Source organism: Papio anubis, chromosome 17 (assembly GCF_008728515.1).
Source record: "Papio anubis isolate 15944 chromosome 17, Panubis1.0, whole genome shotgun sequence".
Lineage (NCBI taxonomy): Eukaryota > Metazoa > Chordata > Mammalia > Primates > Cercopithecidae > Papio > Papio anubis.
This window is the reverse complement of record NC_044992.1, coordinates 8,885,419-8,906,691: the sequence shown is the minus strand read 5'-3', so window position 1 is coordinate 8,906,691 and position 21,273 is coordinate 8,885,419. Positions and strand designations below refer to the sequence as shown.

Below are 21,273 nucleotides of genomic sequence, written 5' to 3'. Positions count from 1 at the left end.
ATTCATGTTGTAGCATGTATCAGAATTTCAGTCCTTTTGAAGACTGAATAATATTCCATTATATATATATATATATCACATTTTGCTTGTCAGTGGACACAGGTTCCACTTTTTGGCTATTGTGAATAATGCCACCATAAATGTTGCTGTACAAATAGCTGCTCAAGTCTTACCTTTTTTGTGTATATATCCAGAAGTAGAATTGTTGGATAAAATGGTAATTCAGTGTTTAAATGTTTGAGGAACCTTCATACTAGCCTGGCTTGGTTTTGCTTTCAGCCTCTAAACTCTTACATACTTTCCAATGTTTTCTTTTTTTGTTTGTTTTGTTTTGTTTTTGAGACGGAGTCTCGCTCTTGTTGCCAAGGCTGTAGTGTAATGGTGTGATCTCAGCTCCCTGCAACCTCTGTCTCCCGGGTTCAAGTGATTCTCCTGCCTCAAGCTATTCTCTCCACCTTTATCCCAGGAGGCGGAAGTTGCAGTGAGCCGAGATCGCGCCACTGCACTGCAGCCTGGGCGAAAGAGCAAGACTCCATTTCGGAAAAATAAATAAATAAATAAATGTAAAAATAATTTTTTTTTAAACTGATAAAGTCAGAGACTTCTGTAGCCTGAGAGGGGCAGGCAGGTGGGATGGAAATTAAGTCCCTGGGCACCCACTCTAATTAGGAAGTGTAATGGGAGACTCTTCCCACAATAAACTGGGACCCCAAAGAGCTACATCCTCAGAGTAAAAGTGAACTAGAACTAAACTTGGCGTGGGGGGTTGTGGAAAAGGCAGGGTTGGCACTGAGCAGAATAGGAGAAGAAAAAGGGGAGAAAATACAATTATTGGAGAAAATACAATTATTGACAGCTTGTGGTCATAGAAAGGCCCACATATGAATTTGCCCCCTGGACGTACATACTCAGGGTGGACCAGGAAACATCATACCATTAATTTGGTTTAAGGCAGACTCACCTGTTATAGCTCGAGGTGCATTTGGTTTGAGGCAGACTCACCTGTTATAGCTGAGGAATTTATTTAAAGTGCAGATCTTCACCTGTTATAGCTGGAGGTGAATTTGGTTTGAGGCACACTCACCTGTTATAGCTGGAGGTGAATTTGGTTTGAGGCACACTCACCTGTTATAGCTCGAGGTGAATTTGGTTTGAGGCAGACTCACCTGTTATAGCTGGAGGTGAATTTGGTTTAAAGTAGATTCACCTGTTATAGCTGGAGGTGAATTTGGTTTCAGGCAGACGCCTGTTATAGCTAGAGGTGAATTTGGTTTGACGCACACTCACCTGTTATAGCTCGAGGTGAATTTGGTTTGAGGCAGACTCACCTGTTATAGCTGGAGGTGAATTTGGTTTGAGGCACACTCACCTGTTATAGCTTGAGGTGAATTTGGTTTGAGGCAGACTCACTGTTACAGCTCGAGGTGAATTTGGTTTGAGGCAGACTCACCTGTTATAGCTAGAGGTGCCTGGCAAAAACAAATGAAATGCCTCTGGAGGAAAGCATATTTGTTCTAAGATGCTAGGAGTTAACTAAAAATAAATTTCTAAGGGCGATGACCAGCACATAGTCAAAGATACTCTAGCATACCCAGAGACAGCACAGCATGAGTGAGGACCAGCAGTAGACCATGGACATGAATCTGAACAGAATTGCAGTAGTAGAATTACCAGACATTGATTTATAAACTCAATTCCACTTTTTAAAATATATTTTTAAAATGACAAGCTTGAATGCATCTTGAGAAACCCGAAAACTGTAAGTAACATAGAAATTTTGAAAAGCAACCAGATAGAACTTCTAGAAATAATAGGTAACTGAAATAAAAAACCCAGTGAACATATTTGGTATCAGCAAAAGAGAGAATCAACCAGAGGACAAATCAGGAAAAAAAAGGCATATTTCATTTAATAAATGTTAGCATCTTGAAGAGAATGCCCAAATGCCAGGCCGTTAAATTATGATCTTAATAAAGACATTTAAGAGGCAGGGGGTTGGTGCAAGAGCTTCGAGATATAGTGAAGAGTTAACCAACCACCTGCTCTTCTCAAGTGCAAAGCCACATTGGCCGTTTTATATATGAACACATACACATCCTTAATGAAACTGTGCAAGCAAGGTGTACTTTAACTTTGGGGCGGGGGGAAATTAAGCAGCCCAGTCGAGTGTAACTCAATTGCCGTTCACAGGACATTCTATCACTGTTTAACTAAGAGGACTCAGGTGCAGTGTGGATAGCAGCCACCACATCATCATTTTACACAAAGGAGTGTGAAAATAGGTTGTGAATCATGAAATGGCCTTTTGTTTCGCCACCCTTGGCATATCTTCCTTGATGGCCCGATATATCAGTCATAGATGCTTGAGCAGTGAGAGAATTTCTAGTTATGAATACAGACTGAACTGCAAGGGGCCACACAGGAGAGAGGCCCGATGATGAATTTGTTTGTTCAGTTCTTAACAAGGGATTCAAGTACCTCTTTGTGAACCTTTCACTCAGGAGCACAGGCTTTAAAATTTTTACCGAGATCTTTGTGTGGATTTTCCTCCCTTTTCCTCCCCCAATCCCACCCCAGTGATAGCATCAAGTAGAAAACAATACTGTGTTTTTGTTTTTGTTTTTTTTTTCTAGCTTCTCAATGCAAATTAGACTGATATTTTCCACGGGTACCTCTATGTATTTTCAGATCTGTTACTTCCATTAAGGACATTTACATAAAAGTAGGATCTTTGTAATTGCAGTTTAAATATTCAGTGTGCCTGGTCCTCATTAGAATTCAAAATAGAGCCTTGTCTGAGTCTGACAGAGGGCGCCAATTGTGAAAGACCAGACGAAGAATTCTGAATGACTCGGCTGGACGGACAGTCTTGCTTCTCAGCATATTGACTATTACGTAATGTTGTCTAAGCACATTTATTGTGATTTTAGTAGCGTTTCAGTGATGTGGTTAGAAATCAACCCAGCTGACGTTGCACTGATGCCGTCTCAATCGACGACCATGGGATCTGCCTTTAGCTCATCAGAATGTGATCTTAGGCCGGTGGGGCAGGACCCTGGTTAAGAGCATGCAGCACAGGTGTGGCATCCGACAGTCCTGGGGAACAATTTGGGATCTGCCACTTACAGCCTGGATGACTTACAGAGCTGCTTGCGTCTCTAAGTCTCAGTTTCCTTCACTCTAAAAGGAGGGTAGCAATGACTAGTACACGTGATTGTTCTGTAGACTAAGTGAGAACAGTTAGGTGACACAGTGACCAATACTAGTGAGTCCACTATAAATGCCAGCTATGATAAGATGTGGGGTTTAATTCATTTTTGTTTTCTGAGACGGAGTCTTGCTCTTTCGCCCAGGCTGGTGTGCAATAGCGCAATCTTGGCTCACTGCAACCTCCACCTCCTGAGTTGAAGTGATTCTCCTGCCTCAGCCTCCCAAATAGCTGGGATTACAGGTGTGCACCACCATACCTGGCTAATTTTAGCATTTTTAGTAGAGACGGGGTTTCACCGTGTTGCTTAGGCCGGCCTCAACCCCCCAGCCTCAAGTGATTGCCTGCCTCAGCCTTCCAAAGCACTGGGATTACAGGTGTGAGCCACCACAACTGGCTTGCTTTTTTTTTTTTTTTTTTTTTTTTTTCCCTTTTTCTTGGGACAGGGTCTGTCTGGTCTGTCACCCAGGCTGGAGTGTAGTGGCATGATCTCAGCTCACTGCAACCTCCATCTCCCAGGCTTAAGTGAGCCTCCCACCTGAGCCTGCTGAGTACCTGGGACTACAGGCACTCGCTATCGTGCCTGGCTAATTTTTATTTTATTTTTTATAGACAGAATTTCACCATGTTGTCCAGGCTGGTCTCAAACTCCTGGACTCAAGCGATCTGCCTGCCTCAGCCTCCCAAAGTGCTGGGATTACAGATGTATGACACTGTGCCTGACCAACATGCTTTTTTTCATATTAGCTCTTTTGAATCTTATAAAACAGGTCAGAAACTGAGTTGTAAGTAGTCTAGTTTATTTAACAGACTTTGGAGCTACTTTTGTCTCTCAGAGAATTATTTTTAATGTTTTACCACAAGCATAAGCAATTAATCTGGACAAAGAAGGATCTATGCCAGTTCCTTTACTTATCCTACTGTTTATCAAGAATATTTCTATTTGGCTATTGCTTTAACTTTTTCTTCTTTCCCTTATCATGGTTCATTGAGGTAAGCTAGTTAAATCACTCAGCCCCCTTTTCCTTTACATTCTAATGTGTCTTTCTGTACCCGCTGTGTCATCCTTAATTCAGTATCAGTGGAGAAATGCCTTGTCCTTCACCAGTGCCTATCTGCCTTCAAAACCATCTTGTCCTCAGGTTTTCCCATTCATCTGTTCTCTTCTTCATCCTTGCCAGCACAGTTAGTGGATATCATCTGTGTGCCAGGGACTGGGCTAGAAACTGGAGCTAAAAATGTAGATAGGATTGGGCACAGTGGCTCACGCCTGTAGTCCCAGCTACTTGGGAGGCTGGGATGGGAGGATCCCTCAAACCTAGGAGTTCAGGGCTACAGTGAGCTGTGACCGTGCCACTGCACTTCAGCCTGGGTAATGATGAGACCTTGTCTCATAAAAAGGTAAAAGGTAGATAGGACTTAGAGTGTAGGAGAGAGGGGGACATATGCTGTAAATCACTAATGACTGCAGGTGGTACAGACAGGTCTGAGTCAACCAAGGGCTCAGAGGTTTCCAAGAGGCTGTGACACAGGAGCAGAGTTCTGAAGAATTAGGTAGACAAGCTGCTTCTGAGTCTGGTGAGTGAAAAGCCAAACCAAAATGAGCAGGGAGTATATATACTATGGTCCCACTTAAGGAAAAGGAGGGAGGAAGAGAGGAAAGAAAACGAGGAGAGAGACGTACATTTGCAGTGTTGGTTAGAGTCTGAAGAGAGGTGTGGAGGGGCACGTGGTCACCATTGGTGATGTTGGGAATGGGGGGCATGGGCAAGGCAGGGGGCTGGGTGTTGGGATCATCAATGTTTTCTTTTCTTTTCTTTTTTTTTTTTTTTTTTTTTGAGACAGAGTCTCGCTCTGTCACCCGGGCTGGAGTGCAGTGGCGCAATCTCGGCTCACTGTAAGTACCGCCTCCCGGGTTCACACCATTCTCCTGCCTCAGCCTCCTGAGTAGCTGGGACTACAGGCGCCCACCACCAGGCCCGGCTAATGTTTTGTACTTTTAGTAGAGATGGGGTTTCACCGTGTTAGCCAGGATGGTCTCAATCTCCTGACCTCGTGATCCGCCCGCCTCAAGCCTCCCAAAGTGCTGGGATTAGAGGCATGAGCCACTGCGCCCGGCCCATCAATGTTTTCTTTCTGTGTCTTCAGAATATTTTACAATAAGCCTGTATTACTTTTGTAATTTTAAAATTAAGTGGAATTTTTAAGGAAAAATACTTATTTGCCTAATGTTTTATAACTCCTAGTCATTTCTTCTGCAACTAATTTTTTACAAGATGATGATAATGTATTTTTAAATCCTTCTTTTGGCCGGGCATGGTGGCTCACACCTGTAATTCCAGCTCTTTGGGAGGCCGAGGCAGGTGGATCACTTGAGGTCAGGAGTGTGAGACCAGCCTGGCCAACATGGCAAAACCCCGTCGCTACTAAAAATACAAAAATTAGCCAGGCGTGATCACAGGCGCCTGTAATCCCAGCTATTGGGAAGGCTGAGGCAGGAGAATCGCTTGAACCTGGGAGGTAGAGGTTGCAGTGAGCTGAGATCGTGCCGCTGCACTCCAGCCTGGGCAAGAGAGCAAGACTCTGCCTCAAAAACAACAACAACAAACCTTCTGTTTTTTAACATTATGCTATATTTTACTTCTAATGGTGAGTACCATTTTATCAAGTAGCCATACCATCATTTACTTATGGTTTGGGGGGCCTTAGTTTATTCCCACATTTTGCTATGTAAATCATGCTACATTAAATGCATAGCACTTTTTTTTTTTTTTATATTTAGGATCTTTTTCTCTCAGGTAGGATTTCAATTAGGATACTTCTAGGAACCAGAATCAGAGACTGGCTCTGGCTGCACTGACTAGAAGGTTATTTGAGGCCCAGATAAGTGACAGCTGCAGGGCCAGGGCACAGAGCAGCTGTCCTTGGCAAGAAGGTCCTGGTCTGGATGGTGAGGCCAGAGTTGCTGAACGGTGTCTCTGCCTCTCTTAAGGGAGTCTGAGGAAGAATCTGGTGGCTTTGGCGTCCTAGACGGGAAGTGAGAAGCTGCCCCCTACCAAGAGGTCATGTGACAGGAGCACCTTCAAAACAGAAAGCTTGGATCTGGACAGGGAAAAAAAAAAAAGCAAAAGCAAACAAAAAAACCCCACATTGTCCATTACAGATGTGTTTCCCAAGTAGATGTATTCAGCCTGAGGGTGCGAACAGTGTTAAGCCTTTTGATATATATTTCCAAATTATGTTCCAATGATGTATCAGAAACCATCCCCCACCCCAACCTTATGAGTGGCAGATTCTCGCTGAAATCCAGCGCTTCTCATCAGCCCTCATTCTCCTGGAATAACTTCTCGTATTTGAGATGGTTCTGTCTGGCAGAAATAGCTCTGTTTCCTTGACTTCTGTGACCCAGCGTTATGTCAAGATTTATCCCGCCACATCGGTTGCTCATTCCTTCCCTTCCTTTTTTCTGTTGAACACCATCGAGAATAAAATGAAGACGTCCTGGTCCCTGACCTCACGGAGGGCTCAATCAAATGGGAAGGAAGCAAACGCGGGGCGATGTGACGGTGTTGCAGGGGATACTGTGACAGGCATCTCTTGGGCATTTGGGGCATCTCGGGCTCATTTTTTGCCTTTTTAAAAGATTTTTATATATATATATATAGTTACAGACTGCAAGTGCAGACTTCTTACATACGTATATAGCATAGTGGTGAAGTGTGGGCCTGAACTCATTAGAGAAAGGTGAATAGAAATGTAACGCAGGCCGGGCGCGGTGGCTCACACCTGTAATCCCAGCACTTTGGGAGGCCGAGGCGGGCGGATCACTTGAGGTCAGGAGTTGAAGACCAGCCTGGCCAACATGGTGAAACCCCGTCTCTTCTAAAAATACACAAATTAGCCGGGCGTGGTGGTGCATGCCTGGAGTCCCAGCTACCCGGGAGGCTGAAGCAGGAGAATCACTTGAACCCAGAAGGCAGAGGTTGCGGTGAACCGACATCACCCCACTGCACTCCAGCCAGGCGGACAAAGCGAGACTCCGTTTCAAAAAACAAACCAACAAACAAAAACGTAACACAGGCAGAGAGGAGAAAAGAGCATTCCAGGCAGGGGGAAATAGATGTGAAGAAGGCATTGACAACACCAGGTTTCCCTAAGACAGCCTGTCTGGCTGGGATCGAGGCTGCTTACTGAGAGGTGTGGAGATGAAGCTAGAAGGGCTGGGACCAGATCATGGAACCTGTGGTGCTCGTTTTGTTCTCCATGGCCTCTCATTTTTCCCCTCTTCCCCTCTCTCTCTCTCAGAACTTCTCTCTCTTATTTATTTATTTATTTTTTTCCGAGACAGAGTCTTGCTCCATTGCACAGGCTAGAGATCAATGGTGTGATCTCTGCTCACTGCAACCTCCATCTCCTGGGTTCAAGCGATTCTCCTGCCTCAGCCTCCTGAGTCGCTGGAATTACAGGCGCACACCACCACGCCCGGCTAATTTTTTGTATTTTTAGTAGAGACAGCGTTTCACCATGTTGGTCAGGCTGGGTCTCGAACTCCTAGCCTCATGATCCGCCCACCTCGGCCTCCCGAAGTGCTGGGATTACAGGCGTGAGCCACCGCGCCCAGCCTTCCTGTCTTTTGAGAACAATACGTAAGGCTCAGTCCTCTGCTCTCTTTTCCTTGATACATTTTCTTTAAGCCACTTCATCTGCTTTTCTGTTTAACTTCATGGGTAACTCACAGTTCCACATCTCAGACCCAGACTTCACTTGAATCTATCAGCTAGTAAGTTTCTCTTGATTGCCCGAAACACCCTTTCCATCTCCACATGTTCTTTATCCCAAAATAAGCTTCCTCTTCCAGGCTTCCTATTTTTTCAGGCCCCAGACTTCCTTCATCTCTTTAAATGCCTTCAAGGGCCAGACAGGGAAGCCTTCATTCAGGAAGTGGGCAGCTTTGATTATCTCCAGTGGCAAACTAGAGCCGTCAACAGCAGATTTTTTTTTTTTTTTTTTGAGTCGGAGTCTCGCTCTGTTGCCCACGCTGGAGTGCAGTGGCACAATCTCGGCTCACTGCAAGCTCCGCCTCCCGGGTTCACGCCATTCTCCTGCCTCAGCCTCCTGAGTAGCTGGGACTATAGGCGCCCGCCACCGCGCCCGGCTAATTTTTTGTATTTTTAGTAGAAACGGGGTTTCACCGTGGTCTCGATCTCCTGACCTTGTGATCCGCCCGCCTCGGCCTCCCAAAGTGCTGGGATTACAGGCGTGAGCCACCGCGCCCGGCCTAACAGCAGATTTTTACTAAGTGGGAATGCAAGCTGAGAATTCCTACCTCATCTGTTTATTGGTTTTAAGAGAAGCCTGAAATCTGGATCTCTAAGTGAAATGTCCCAATATTTTAATGTTGAAAATAAATTCACATTAAAAAAAAAAATACCACGTGGGCCAAATAAAACATGTCACAATATACTACTTTGGGATCTCATGTCTATCTAGGCAGCCACCAGGCCTGTTTGTTCGAACTAGGAACTCTCTTTTCTCTTCATTACTTTCTCTTCTCCTCATCACTTTGTTCTCCTCATCCTATTTCTGGTTCTTTGTCACAATTAGGTAGTCATTTAAAATAATAATGAAATCTATTTATTAGTACAGAAAAAGGTATAAGACTGTAACTCTGACCATATTTATATAAACTGCAACCCCTACAGGGTTATAGTATAATAATATATCAAATATCGGCCAGGCGGGGCAGCTCATGCCTATAATCCCAGTTCTTTGGGAGGCCGAAGCGGGTGGATCACCTGAGGTCAAGAGTTCGAGACCAGCCTGGCCAACATGGTGAAACCCTGTCTCTACTAAAAATACAAAAAAAATTAGCCGGGTGTGGTGGTGCACACTTGTAATCACAGCTACTCAGGAGTCTGAGGCAGGAGAATTGCTTGAACCCAGGAGGCAGAGGTTGCAGTGAGCTGAGATCGCACCACTGCCCTCTAGCCTGGACAACCAGAGCAAACCTCCATCTCAAAAAATATATATAAACAATAATAATAATAATAATATAGCAAATATCTACCTAGCTATCATTTTTAGAAAGATAAATAAGGCGGGTCCCACTTCTTAAGTTGCTCTTTTTTTTTTTTTTTTTTTTTTAAAGCATGTCTTCCTCAGTCAGTTTAAACTGTTCCCCTCCCCAGAGATACCTGGAGTATTTTCAATAAATGACTTCTCCATGATGAAGATAATATATACTAAGTAGTGAAACGGTATAGTATAAAACTCTTAGGAGACCTGCTTCGCTATCTAAGAGAATACTGTGGCACTCTGATGAATATATTGGCATTGCTGGATATTCGTTTCAGGAGCTAACATGTTTGACTCGCTGACCTTTCTCTCTCATGGCGCACTGAAAGGTTCACTCCAGCCTGTGCCCTGCGATTGCTCCTGGGGTTTGGATAATGCGCATGTTAAATGTTTGTGGTCAGAATATCTTTTATATGTGACCACATCGCTGCTGTCTGCTTTGATTTTGCGTTCCTACTGTGGAAAAGCCTGTTCTTCTGCTAACAGCATTTATTCGGGGAGTGGGAATAGGAGCCATAAGTTCAAATGTTGACGCTTCAGCTTAATCCAGGCAAATTGAAGCCTTTGAGAGAAGTGCAAAATTGGAAAACCTTTATTTATAATAGAAGGTGATTGATAGGGGTTGACAGCCTCAGAGCTATCACCGTGGCCACCTCGGAGACCTCCACGCTCTTTGTAATCTGTTAGAAGGCAGTGATTTTTGCTATCATCAAGGGGTCAGAAATGATCACAGAGTAGAATCTTTTTTTGATTATTGTTTTTGCTTGGTGTGGTTTGGAAAGATAAGGTATGATTTCTAAGAGTGGTTTCTGTTCTTATTGAGTAATAATTACACCGTATGGGCCTTGATTGATGATATGACTGATGGACGTGTTTGTGCGTGTTTTCTGGTAGTGTTTGCTTACCAATTAATCCACCTGCTTTCACCCACCTGCTGGGACCAGCAAATGAGGGCTGGGTTTAGAAGTACAGTCAGTTGTCCTGGGACAGACTGAGTTTTGCATCCCCAAAGTATGCTTCCCCGACACTGTCTACCTACTTACAGGAGAAAGAGCATCCCAAGACCTGCTCAGTACATTTTGTGAACCCAGCCTAACTCGTCAGTTTTCATTACACTCAAGTGCTCACTATTTAGATATAGATTTTTCTTTCATATTTGTAAATTGAAATACAATGAAGAATTGGATTCTAGTTGGGACCGAATTTACCAAAGCTGGCTAAGCCTGGCTGGGGAGAGAAGAGGCAGAATCACTTTATGTCTTTTCATATGTAAAAATCAATGGTCCCTGGCCTCAGATGGTTAATTTTGCATCATACGCATTTTGCCACTGGATGGTCTTTGAGGTTCCATCCACCTCTGTCATCCTCTTTCCTTACTCCTTTGAAGAGAATTAACTACCACCCTGTATACACACGTGCACACACACTAAATCAGTTATGGGCTAGGGGGATGGGCAAGACCTTTGCTGATCCTCTGCTGTCGTACAGGGTAGCCAGCACCAAATTAGATACATGCAGAGTAGGGACTTTTACCTTCAGTGTGTTTTGTATTATTTGAATTTTTTTTTTTTTTTTGGCAAACATATATAGTTTTTCTCATTGGAACAAAACAAGAAAGAGAGAATTTTTAATGGAAGATAACGAGAAGATTTGGTGGGTTTTAGTATGTATTAGGGCAGGAAAATAAAGGAATAGAATTACAGAGAATCTCTACTTCTGGGTTCTGTGTTCAAAAGTAATTGGTAGATAGAGAGATTCCTTATGTTTTTCTCCCAAGCTGGCGTTATAGCTCTAGGGCTGTTTTTTGTTTGTTTGTTCGTTTGTTTTGAGACTGAGTCTGGCTCTGTCGCCCAGGCTGGAGTGCAGTGGCATGATCTCGGCTTACTACAACCTCCACCTCCTGGGTTCACGCCATTCTCCTGCCTCAGCCTCCCGGGTAGCTGGGACTACAGGTGCCCACCACCACGCCTGGCTAATTTTTTGTATTTTTAGTAGAAATGGGGTTTCACCGAGTTAGCCAGGATGGTCTCGATCTCCTGACCTTGTGATCCGCCCGCCTCGGCCTCTCAAAGTGCTGGGATTACAGGCGTGAGCCACTGCACCCGGCCAGGGCTGTTTTTAGTTACATGTTTATTTGTTTTTTGAGACAGAGTCTCATGCTGTCGTGCAGGCTGGAGTACAGCGGTGCGATCTCACTGCAACCTCCGCCTCCCTCGTTCAAGCGATTCTCATGCTTCAGTCTCCGGAGAAGCTGGGATTACAGGCATGGGCCACCACCTTGGCTAATTTTTGTATTTTTAGTGGAGATGAGGTTTTGCCATGTTGGCCAGGCTGATCTCGAACTCCCAACCTCAAGTGATCTGCCTGCTTTGGCCTCCCAAGGTGTTGGGATTACAGGCATGAGCCACTGCGTCCAGCCTAGTTACATGTTTAAAAGTGAGCTGGTAGACACTTTTAATTTTTGAATAAGTTCCCTAAAATTGATGTTTTGGATGCAGATTTTATGCCTTTCCTTCCTTTAAAATTGTAACTATAAAATGAATCAAGTGGGGGCATGCGTGGTTTGTAGGGTTATTAAAGTCACGGTTAATCACACATGGATTGTCTTCTTTGGATACTGTCTACATGGAAATACAAATATCAGATTACCTTCCTGACTTTCCAGTGCTTGCCACTCTGTTTCAGAGGCGCCCAGCTCCTGCCAGTTACTGGTGCACGCTCAGAGAATGAGGCACAGTTTTGCTTGAATCTTAGCTGTGACATCTAACACGGCGTACGAGAAACAATCACTGTTAAAAGTTGAATAGAACTAAACAAAATTAAAGATGGACTTGTAATATCTTTAGAAATTATAATAATTAATACCTGGCTGCACTGATTTGTGCAGCAAATCTCTGTGCAAAGCATCTCTGCTGGCCACATTTATTGTTCTGTCCGTGAGTAAATCCCTACTCCTGCCGCTCCTCACCATGAAGCCTGCCTTATGGTGGTACCCATGTGAAGAGGGCAGCCCAACTGCAAAGCAATGCCTGCAGTCCAGAGACTCTACCCTTGTGTCTTATTTAATCTAATGCAGTAGATGCCCGCTTGAAGCTGCACATGTTTGAATGAAGCAGGAGGGGTTGGGGTAATTTAAGGGAATCTGTGGTATTTGGAAAATAAATAGATAATTCTCTTTTGCCAAGTCCCTTGGAAATTCAGTGGCATAAGCCCTGGTATTAGCTTTGAAATAACTCCAGATGTTGCATTAATCACTCTTTTTTTTTTTTTTTTTTAAATCAGCTCTAGGGATCCATTAATTGACTCCAACAGAACCTGACCAATGACTCGGTATTTATTTTTTGGCTCACCTTTCCTTTCTGTTTCAGAGCCAGGCAATGACAATTTTCAGTCATTGAACCGGCGTTAAATTCCTTAGAATAGTTGATTGGGGGTTCATTTTTAAATCACTGTTGGCTTTTTCTGCCCATGAGTCTGAACATGAAGGTCAATTTCTCTGGATTAGCAGCCAATTGATCTTTGTATTGAAGTTGGGTATCAGCTGTCGGGGACCCGTAGCAGGCACCGGGGTCTCACTGGGCCTCACTTTCTGCAGCCCTGGAGCTGACTGCCGAGCGCTGGGTGCTCAGCCATAATTCTGCCAGGCATGCATCTCAGTTGTCCTTGAGAGGGTGCGTGTCTGCTGAGCCACCTCCAAATGTTCTTCGACACTTCGATTCGCGCTCGAAACAGCCCGTATTTCTCTTTTGGCCCTTAAAACAGTCGTTGCTTTCAAAATGACTTTTGGATTTCTACAGTCTTTTTTTTTTTTTTTTTTTGCAATAATAAATATTGTTTTTCTTGCAGACATGGAATCTTAAGATTTTTCACCATTTTGTTGATATGTTGGCTGGTGTAACTTCTTATCTGGAAGGAAAACAGAAAAGGGTTCTTTTTAAAGTGAGTAAATACGGTAGCGATGGTGGCTCAACACTGTAATCCCAGCACTTTGGGAGGCCGAGGCAGGCGGATCATCTGAGGTCAGGAGTTCGAGACCAGCCTGGCCAACATGGTGAAACCTCATCTCTACTAAAAAATGAGCTGGGCGTGGTGGTGCACGACTGTAATCCCAGCTACTCGGGAGGCTGAGGCAGGAGAATTGCTTGAATCCGGGAGGCAGAGGTTGCAGTGAGCTGAGATGGCGTCACTGCACTCCAGCCTGGGTGATAAGAGTGAGACTCTGTCTCAAAAAAAAAAAAAGGGTTAATTTTACATTATATGTATTTTGCCACAATAGAAAGGTTTTAATTTAAAAAATGAAGAAATACTTGGTGTTCCCCATTTCTACTAAATTATGGCAAGGTTAAAATAGTGTAATTTCAAAATTCCTTGGCATCTTCAAAATATTGTGCCATCCTGTTCCATATGTCAGGCTCAGGAAACCATACCTCAAAATATGGCTCTGACATGCTGAAGTAAAGACACCTCAGGGGCTCTTTGACCTTCTCCCCACTCCTGTCCCTCCATCTTCTGGCCCTCCCAAAGCCAGAAGGAGACTCTTCTCTGAAGCTCCCTTATCTACCTGGAAACAGGACCCACCAACGAGAAATAAAATTGCCTTTGATCCCTTCCCTGAAATTTCATTAACCAGAGAAAATTAAAACTCCTATCACAACCCGGGCACGGTGGCTCACATCTGTAATACCAGCACTTTGGGAGGCCAAGGTGGGCAGATCATGAGGTCAGGAGATCATGACCATCCTGGCTAACATGATGAAACCCTGTCTCTACTAGTAAATACAAAAAATTTAGCTAGGCGTGGTGGCGGGCGCTTGTAGTCCTATCAGGAGGATCACTTGAGCCCTGGAGTTGGTCCCCTGTCGCTGGAACTACAAGTGTGCACCACCGTGCCCAGCTAATTTTTATTTTTTGTTGTTTTTTTGGTAAAGATGAGGTCTCACTTTCCTACCTAGGCTTGTCTTGAACTCCTGGTTTCAAGCGATCTACCTTCCTCAGCCTCCCAGAGTGCTGGGATTTACAGGTGTGAGCCATTGCACCTGAAAATTGAAGACTGAAGCACCTTTCTCCCAAGTCGCTTTCAGCTGCTTATTAACAGATGGTTTTGTGTTTGGTCATCTTAGCAGCATGCAAACCAGTTTTCTTATTTTTGTAGCAGTCAAACTTTACAGAGAGGGCTGTTGTGCACTGAGCTACTTATTCTGGAAACTAATGGAAATCCTCTTGAATTTGGGACTTCATGTTAGAGAAACTGTCATCTTCTAGAGATGTATAACTTTATTAATAAAACAATTGAAATCAGTTTGTACTTTTGCAATCATAACCGTAGATGAGACATTGCACCCTTCACTCTTTCTGAAAATGAAGACTTCTGGAGTATTTTAAAATTTTTTTTTAATTTTTTTTTTTTTTTTTTTTTTTTTTACCAGTCATCTTTTATTTGGAGGTTAATTCCCATTAGGACATGAAAGGATTCAGCAACGATCGAGATTGTGTTCCTCACGGAGGGGCTCAGGCCAAGGTCATGGGGTCAGGGGGTGGTGCATAGCGTGTCCTCTTCAGTGGTATTTGCGGAGCCGCTCGTGCTTGAGATGCTTGTAGGAAATGCTGTAGTTGAAGAGCACGTAGCATGCCAGCACCATGGTAATCCCCGAGATGCTCCCCTTCTTCACGTTAATGTACTTGTTGTAGTACGAGAATGCCACTAGGGCTGAAGTCCCGCATCAAGATCCAGTTTGGCAGCTCCCCCAGTTTGACCTCCAGAAGTTTCTTGTCCTTCACTGGTACGACTGACGCCATCTTGGAGTCCTGGTGTCCACTGTGCCTAATTTTTTATTTTTATTTTTTTTGAGACAGCGTCTCACTCTGTTGTCCAGGGTGGAATGCAGTGACATGATCACGGCTTCCTGCAGCCTCAGCCTCCTGGGCACAAGAGATTCTCCGGCATCAATCCTCCCCAAGTAGCTGGGACTACAGGTGCGCACCACCATACTCAGCTACTTTTTGTATTTTTTGTAGAGATGGAGTTTTCTGCAAAACCACAGGCTAGGCTGGTCTCGAGCTCCTGAGCTCAGGCCATCCACCTTGCCTTGGCCTCCCAGAGTGCTGGGATTACAGACGTGAGCCACCGTGCCTGGTCCGTCTTTTTTTCTTATTTTTTAAATGCCTCAGAGAGGTTCTGTCAGTAGGGAGCCAATCAGAAAAAAGTAACAATACTAGGTATTTCACTCAGAGGAGACTGAATGCAAACAACTTGTTAGAATACTGTTAGAAGGGTCAGGCACAGTGGCTCACGCCTATAATCCCATCACTTGGGGAGGCCAAGGCAGGCAGATCACCTGAGATCAGGAGTTTGAGACCACCAGCCTGGCCAACATGGTGAAACCCTGTCTCTACTAAAAATACAAAAATTAGCCAGGCGTGGTGGCACATGCCTGTGATCCCATCTACTCAGGAGGCTGAGGCAGGAGAATTGCTTGAACCTGGGAGGTGGAGGTTACAGTGAGCTGAGATCATGCCACTGCACTCCAGCCGGGGTGACAGAGCAAGACTGTCTCAAAAAAAAAAAAAAAAAGATACTGTTAAAAGGATGGAGAGAATGAAAAGGGGAAGGTGCGGTAATCCAGAAATTAGTCCTTGTGTGAAGCAGCTGCCACTCTTAAGCCTACGAGAACAAAGGTGCGAACGTGCTGCGGCACACCACAGTACTCCTGGGATTGCCGCTCAGCCGGTGCTAGAGATGCCTGGGACCTGGCCCCTGGGCTGCAGCAGAAGCAGACCTGCCTTGCTCATTCTGGGACCGCCAAAGAGAGGCTGCCACTGCCATGGGGAACACTGAGGTTAGAATACAGACACTTGCAGAGATGCTGCCAGAAGCAGATGGGGAAAGAGAGAGGAAGGAAGAACAGCTTCGCCCCTCTTCTTGCTTTCTGAACTCCTGACAGTGCCTTATTTTGGCAGAACATAACAGGAAGCCAGCTGGCAGGGGAGCCTGGGAAGGGTAGTTCACAGACTCCAAGCCCCAGCATGACTGAGCAGAGAAGGGCAGGTGTTGAGCTGGCAGACACCAGGTAATACCTGGCGTATAGGCGGCTTACATGGGCACCACTGAGATGTGCTACATGTATTTTACTGACAATCATCTGAGATGTTTTTCCAGCCTTTGATGTTTCTTTCAGAATTATTAGGTTCTTCGTGGACCTGTTGAACTGCAAAAGGTCTTTATGTATTCTCAAGGACCATTTCGTTAGAGCCATTCTTAAAGTCATGCCAAACGGTGTGAATTTCTGCAAACCCCAAAATGCAGACATTGTTTTAAGAGAAGAAACAGTATTGTCACACTGAGCTACTGGAAGGAATGATGCTATTTCTACTGCTTGACAAATGGACCTACCACCTACATATTAAGTAATTTTAGATGTGAACAAATGTAGAACAACCGAACTTAATGTCTTCTAGTTAAGTTGGCTTATATCCCTCAGCTACTTCCTTTCTTTCTCTCTGTAAGAGAACTGAGAGGTGGTCTGTGAAAACCAATGAATGGGAAGGATCATTGATCACTCCTGGCAGTTTCAAAGTTGGAGAGATCGGCTGGGCATGGTGGCTCATGCCTGTAATCACTTCAGAGGACTGAAGTGAGCAGATTGCTGGAGCCCAGGAGTTCAAGACCAGCCTAGTCAATGTAGTGAGACCCTGTCTCTACAAAAGCTTTTTAAAATTAGCTAGGTGGCTGGGTGCAGTGGCTCATGCCTGTAATCTCAGCACTTTGGGAGGCTGAGGTGGGCGGATCACGAGGTCAGAAGTTCGAGACCAGCCTGACCAACATAGTGAAACCCTATCTCTACTAAAAATACAAAAATCAGCCAGAGTGGTGCAGCGCACATGTAATCCCAGCTACTCAGGAGGCTGAGGCAGGACAATCGCTTGAACCCAGGAGGTGGAGGTTGCAGTGAGCCAAGATTGCACCATTGCACTCCAGCCTGGGTGACAGAACGAGACTCCGTCTCAAAAAAAAAAAAAAAAAGAAGAAAAACAAACTAGCTAGGTGTGGTGGTGCATGCCTGTAGTCCCAGCTCCTCAGGAGACTGAGGCAAGAGGAGATTGCTTGAGCCCAGGAGGTCAAGGCTGCAGTGAGCTGTGATTGTGCCATTGCATTCCAGCCTGAGTGACAGGTGAGACTGTGTCTCAAAAAAAAAAAAGTTGAAGAATTGTCCACAAAGTAGAACCAAAAGACACAGGAAGATATCAAAATTAGAGGATCCATCCAAGATTGAAAGAGTAGGAATGCTACAATGAGAAAACAACAGTGAAAATTATCAAAAGAAATAATGCCAGAAATTTCCCAAGAACTGAGAGACAGGAGTAACCATATTTACTGAAAGAGTCCATTATCAATATCCAGTTTAAGAAATGAAAAAACAGTAAAAGACCCATGTCAAAGCATAACATAATGAAATTTCAGAGCTCCCAGATAAAGAGAAGTTTTTACCAGTCTCCCCAGGGGTGGCGGGTAGGGGACAACAGATTGCTTTCAAAGGATCTGAACTTAGAATGGCATCCAATATCTCAGCAAAAACAGGTGTGGTAGTTCTGCAGGAAGCAACTGACCAATATTAACCCTAGAAAGAAGATCTGGGAGGCCAGAAACAAGGGAGAGAAGTAAAAACAGCTCCCAGGATGACAGCAGTGGAAGGCTGCACAACAGACCCAGAGAACAGCTGTTCTAGAATAGAGAGCTAGAGCTAAGGGGGAAAATAGACGATATGTTTTCCTGCGTGAAAAATTACACTGAACGATTGCTGGAGGTTATGAGATTTAGTAGGAGGGATTTCAAGCAATTGACAAAGTGAGGCAATTATTAATTCCAGGAAAACAAGAAGTAATACAGAAATGGAAGCATGATTTATAGTATGTTAAGAGTAAATATAAGCTGGGCGCGGTGGCTCACACCTGTAATCCCAGCACTTTGGGAGGCCGAGTCAGGTGGATCACGAGGTCAGGAGTTCAAGAACAGCCTGACCAACATGGTGAAACCCTGTCTCTACTAAAAATACAAAAATTAGCCAGGCATGGTGGCGCGGGCCTGTGATCCCAGCTATTCAGGAGGCTGAGGCAGGAGAATCGCTTGAACCCAGGAGGCAGAGGTTGCAGTGAGCTGAGATCTTGCCACTGTACTCCAGCCTGGGTGACAGAGCGAGACTCCATCTCAAAAAAAAAAAGAAATGAAATGAAAAAGTGAGGCAATTATTAATTCCAGGAAAACAAAAAGTAATACAGAAATGGAAAAAGCATGATTATAGTACGTTAAGAGTAAATATGTACATAACCATAATAACGTAAATGTTAGATGTTTGATTTAATCAAAATATATTATTCACCTATAGGGTAGATGGGAGATTGAAGAGGTGGAGTACAAGAGAGCTAAATTCTCCTATAATGAAAGAGGAGGTGACTTTGTAATGTTTAAAATTGATGGAATTTAAAGATTACGTTATGGGCATGTAGTTTAAAAGTATGGAGATAAGTAACAGAAGAAACAAAATAAGTGAAAAGTGAATGCCTTTGATGAGAAGGAGAGTCAGAAGGAGCAGGTAGAAATCACTGGTTTTTATTGTAACCTTTTTTTAGAATTGCTTGACTTTTTTAACTTATACATTAATCATTTTGATAAAATAATTTTTTAAATGTTGAAGCTCTTTACATTTGAGGTTCTGTTATATCTTGAGGAATAAATGTACAAATAGGAAACAAAAATCTGTTAATTTAAAATACAGAGAAGGTATTCAGTAAGGAAGAATTTAAGTGACTTAAATATACTTTACGCACCTTAGTTGGATATTTTTAAGGACACTGAATTGCAGAAATCTTGACTTCTACTAAGCAGATTTATAGTTTAGAGCGATATTAGTAGAGTAATTCAGGATCTGGTTTGTGTGTTAGTTGGGGAGAGTAAGTGAGTAAATATATTGATGTTATTGGGATCTAGGGAGATAAATAGTGAATGAGAAAAGTAATAATCATCTTTATGGTGTTTAGTTAGAATTGGAAGTATCATTGTGGGCACCTAGTTTAAATAAATAAATGAATTGCCTACTTTAACCACTGAAAGCACGTAGAAGCAGTGATACTCCCGTAGTAGTGAGCACAGTTTACACCCAGTTCTTGGTTTCTAAATACTGTTCACCCCCAAAAGAAACCAAGACTCTTTGCAGGAACAACTGAGTCTAAATCTGGGACAGGAAGATATAAGGCAAGCCTAGAACATCTTGTGTCTGAGATCCAAGAAAGTGCACAAACAATGGTGGAGTTATGTAAAAGAACACAGGAGCTGACTTATAGGGACTCCCACAGGTCAAATTTGGGGCAGTCACGCCTGTAATAGCAGCACTTTGGGAAGCCAAAGTGTGAGGATTGCTTCAGGCCAGGAGTTTGAAGCCAGTCTGGTCAACATAGACGCCGTCTCTACAAAACAAAACTTTAAAAACTAGCCTGGTGTGGTGGTGCATGCCAGTAGTCCCAGCTACCAGGGAAGCTGAGGCAGGAGGATCACTTGAGCCCAGGAGTTCAAGGCTGCAGTGAACTGTGATCACACCACTGCACTGTTGCCTGGGCAACAGAGTAAGACCCTGAAAAAAGGATCTGAAAAAAAAAATGGAGGCAATTGGAGCAGTAGAAAGAATAACAATGATAATGGATTATAAATATTGAACTTGAAAAATGCATCCAGGAGTTCATGAGTTTGCATATCCACAGTGATACTTAAAAAAAAAAAAAAAAAAAAAAAAAGTGAGAGTAAGGATGGGGAGAGGCTTTTTCTCCCAGCTAAGAGATATTTAAAAAAAAAAAAAATAGAAAAACAGCTTTTGCAACCACCAGTATATTGTTTCAGGATTGACCATCAATGCCGAAACTATTGGGTGAAAAGATAATGGGAAGCAGGATAACCACAGTCTGAAAGTATCACCACACAGACTATTAATTATTAAGGAGGAAAGATCTTTGAAAAAAGTGGTCAAACTTAGCATCACCAGGAGTATGACAGCCTGGATTATGAGGCCCCAAGTTGTTTTTTTGTTTTTGTGTATGTTTTTTTTTTTAGACAGGGTCTTGCTCTGTCATCCAGGCTGGAGTGCAGTGGCACAATCATGACTCACTGAAGCCTCTATCTTCCAGGCTCAAACGATCCTTCTGCCTCAGCCTCCCAAGTAGCTGGGACTGCAGGCACGCACCACCACGCCCAGCTCATTTTTTGTGTTTTTTTGTAGAGATGGGGTCTCACCATGTGGCCCAGGGTGGTCTTGAAATCCTGTGTTCAAGTGATCCTCCGAAGTCGGCCTCCCAAAGTGCTGGGATTACAGGACACAGTACACTGTTCCAAATTTCATGCAGTGTAATTAACACAACACCTACTGTATTTATGCCAAAAATGTTAACTTGAATGAAATCAACAGACACGATAAGAGTAGTTCAGATTGATGGGTGTTGTGCGAGACAAGGAAAATATCAGTGTCATGAAGGAAAGAAAAAGGATACAAGAATTGTAGATGAAAGGAAACTAAAGAGGCATGGCAAGTAAATACAGTTTCTGGTTTTGATTGGATTCCAGATTTTAAAAACACACACAGCTAGAAGGGGACATTATTGAGTAAATGAGGGACGTTTGAATATGGACTGTGCATTAGATAATGTTGTATCAGTGTTAAAATTCTTTAGATTAACAATGACATGATTTTGTTGGAGAATATTCTTGTTCTTAAGAGATGCATGTTTAAGTTTTTAGAAATGAATAGGCCGGGCATGGTGGCTCATGCCTGTCATTCCAACACTTTGGGAGGCCGAGGTGGGTGGATCACCTGAGGTCGAGTGTTCGAGACCAGCCTGACCAACATGGAGAAACCCTGTGTCTACTAAAAATACAAAATTAGCCAGGCATGGAGGTGCATGCCTATAATCCCAGCTACTCGGGAGGCTGAGGCAGGAGAATCGCTTGAAAC

The 21,273-nt window shown here is 43.7% G+C and overlaps 1 protein-coding gene and 1 pseudogene across 6 annotated transcripts in view; one reads left to right on the top strand and one right to left on the bottom strand.

Moving 5' to 3' along the window:
- The window catches only part of STX8 (syntaxin 8), a 330,836-nt gene that overhangs the window by 208,273 nt on the left and 101,290 nt on the right, over positions 1-21,273 (top strand). The gene's annotated exons all lie outside the window — the stretch shown is intronic.
- On the bottom strand, positions 14,679-15,095 carry LOC101003238 (annotated as a pseudogene). Its single transcript, XR_162733.5, has one exon. The product of XR_162733.5 is annotated as an ATP synthase subunit f, mitochondrial pseudogene (transcript).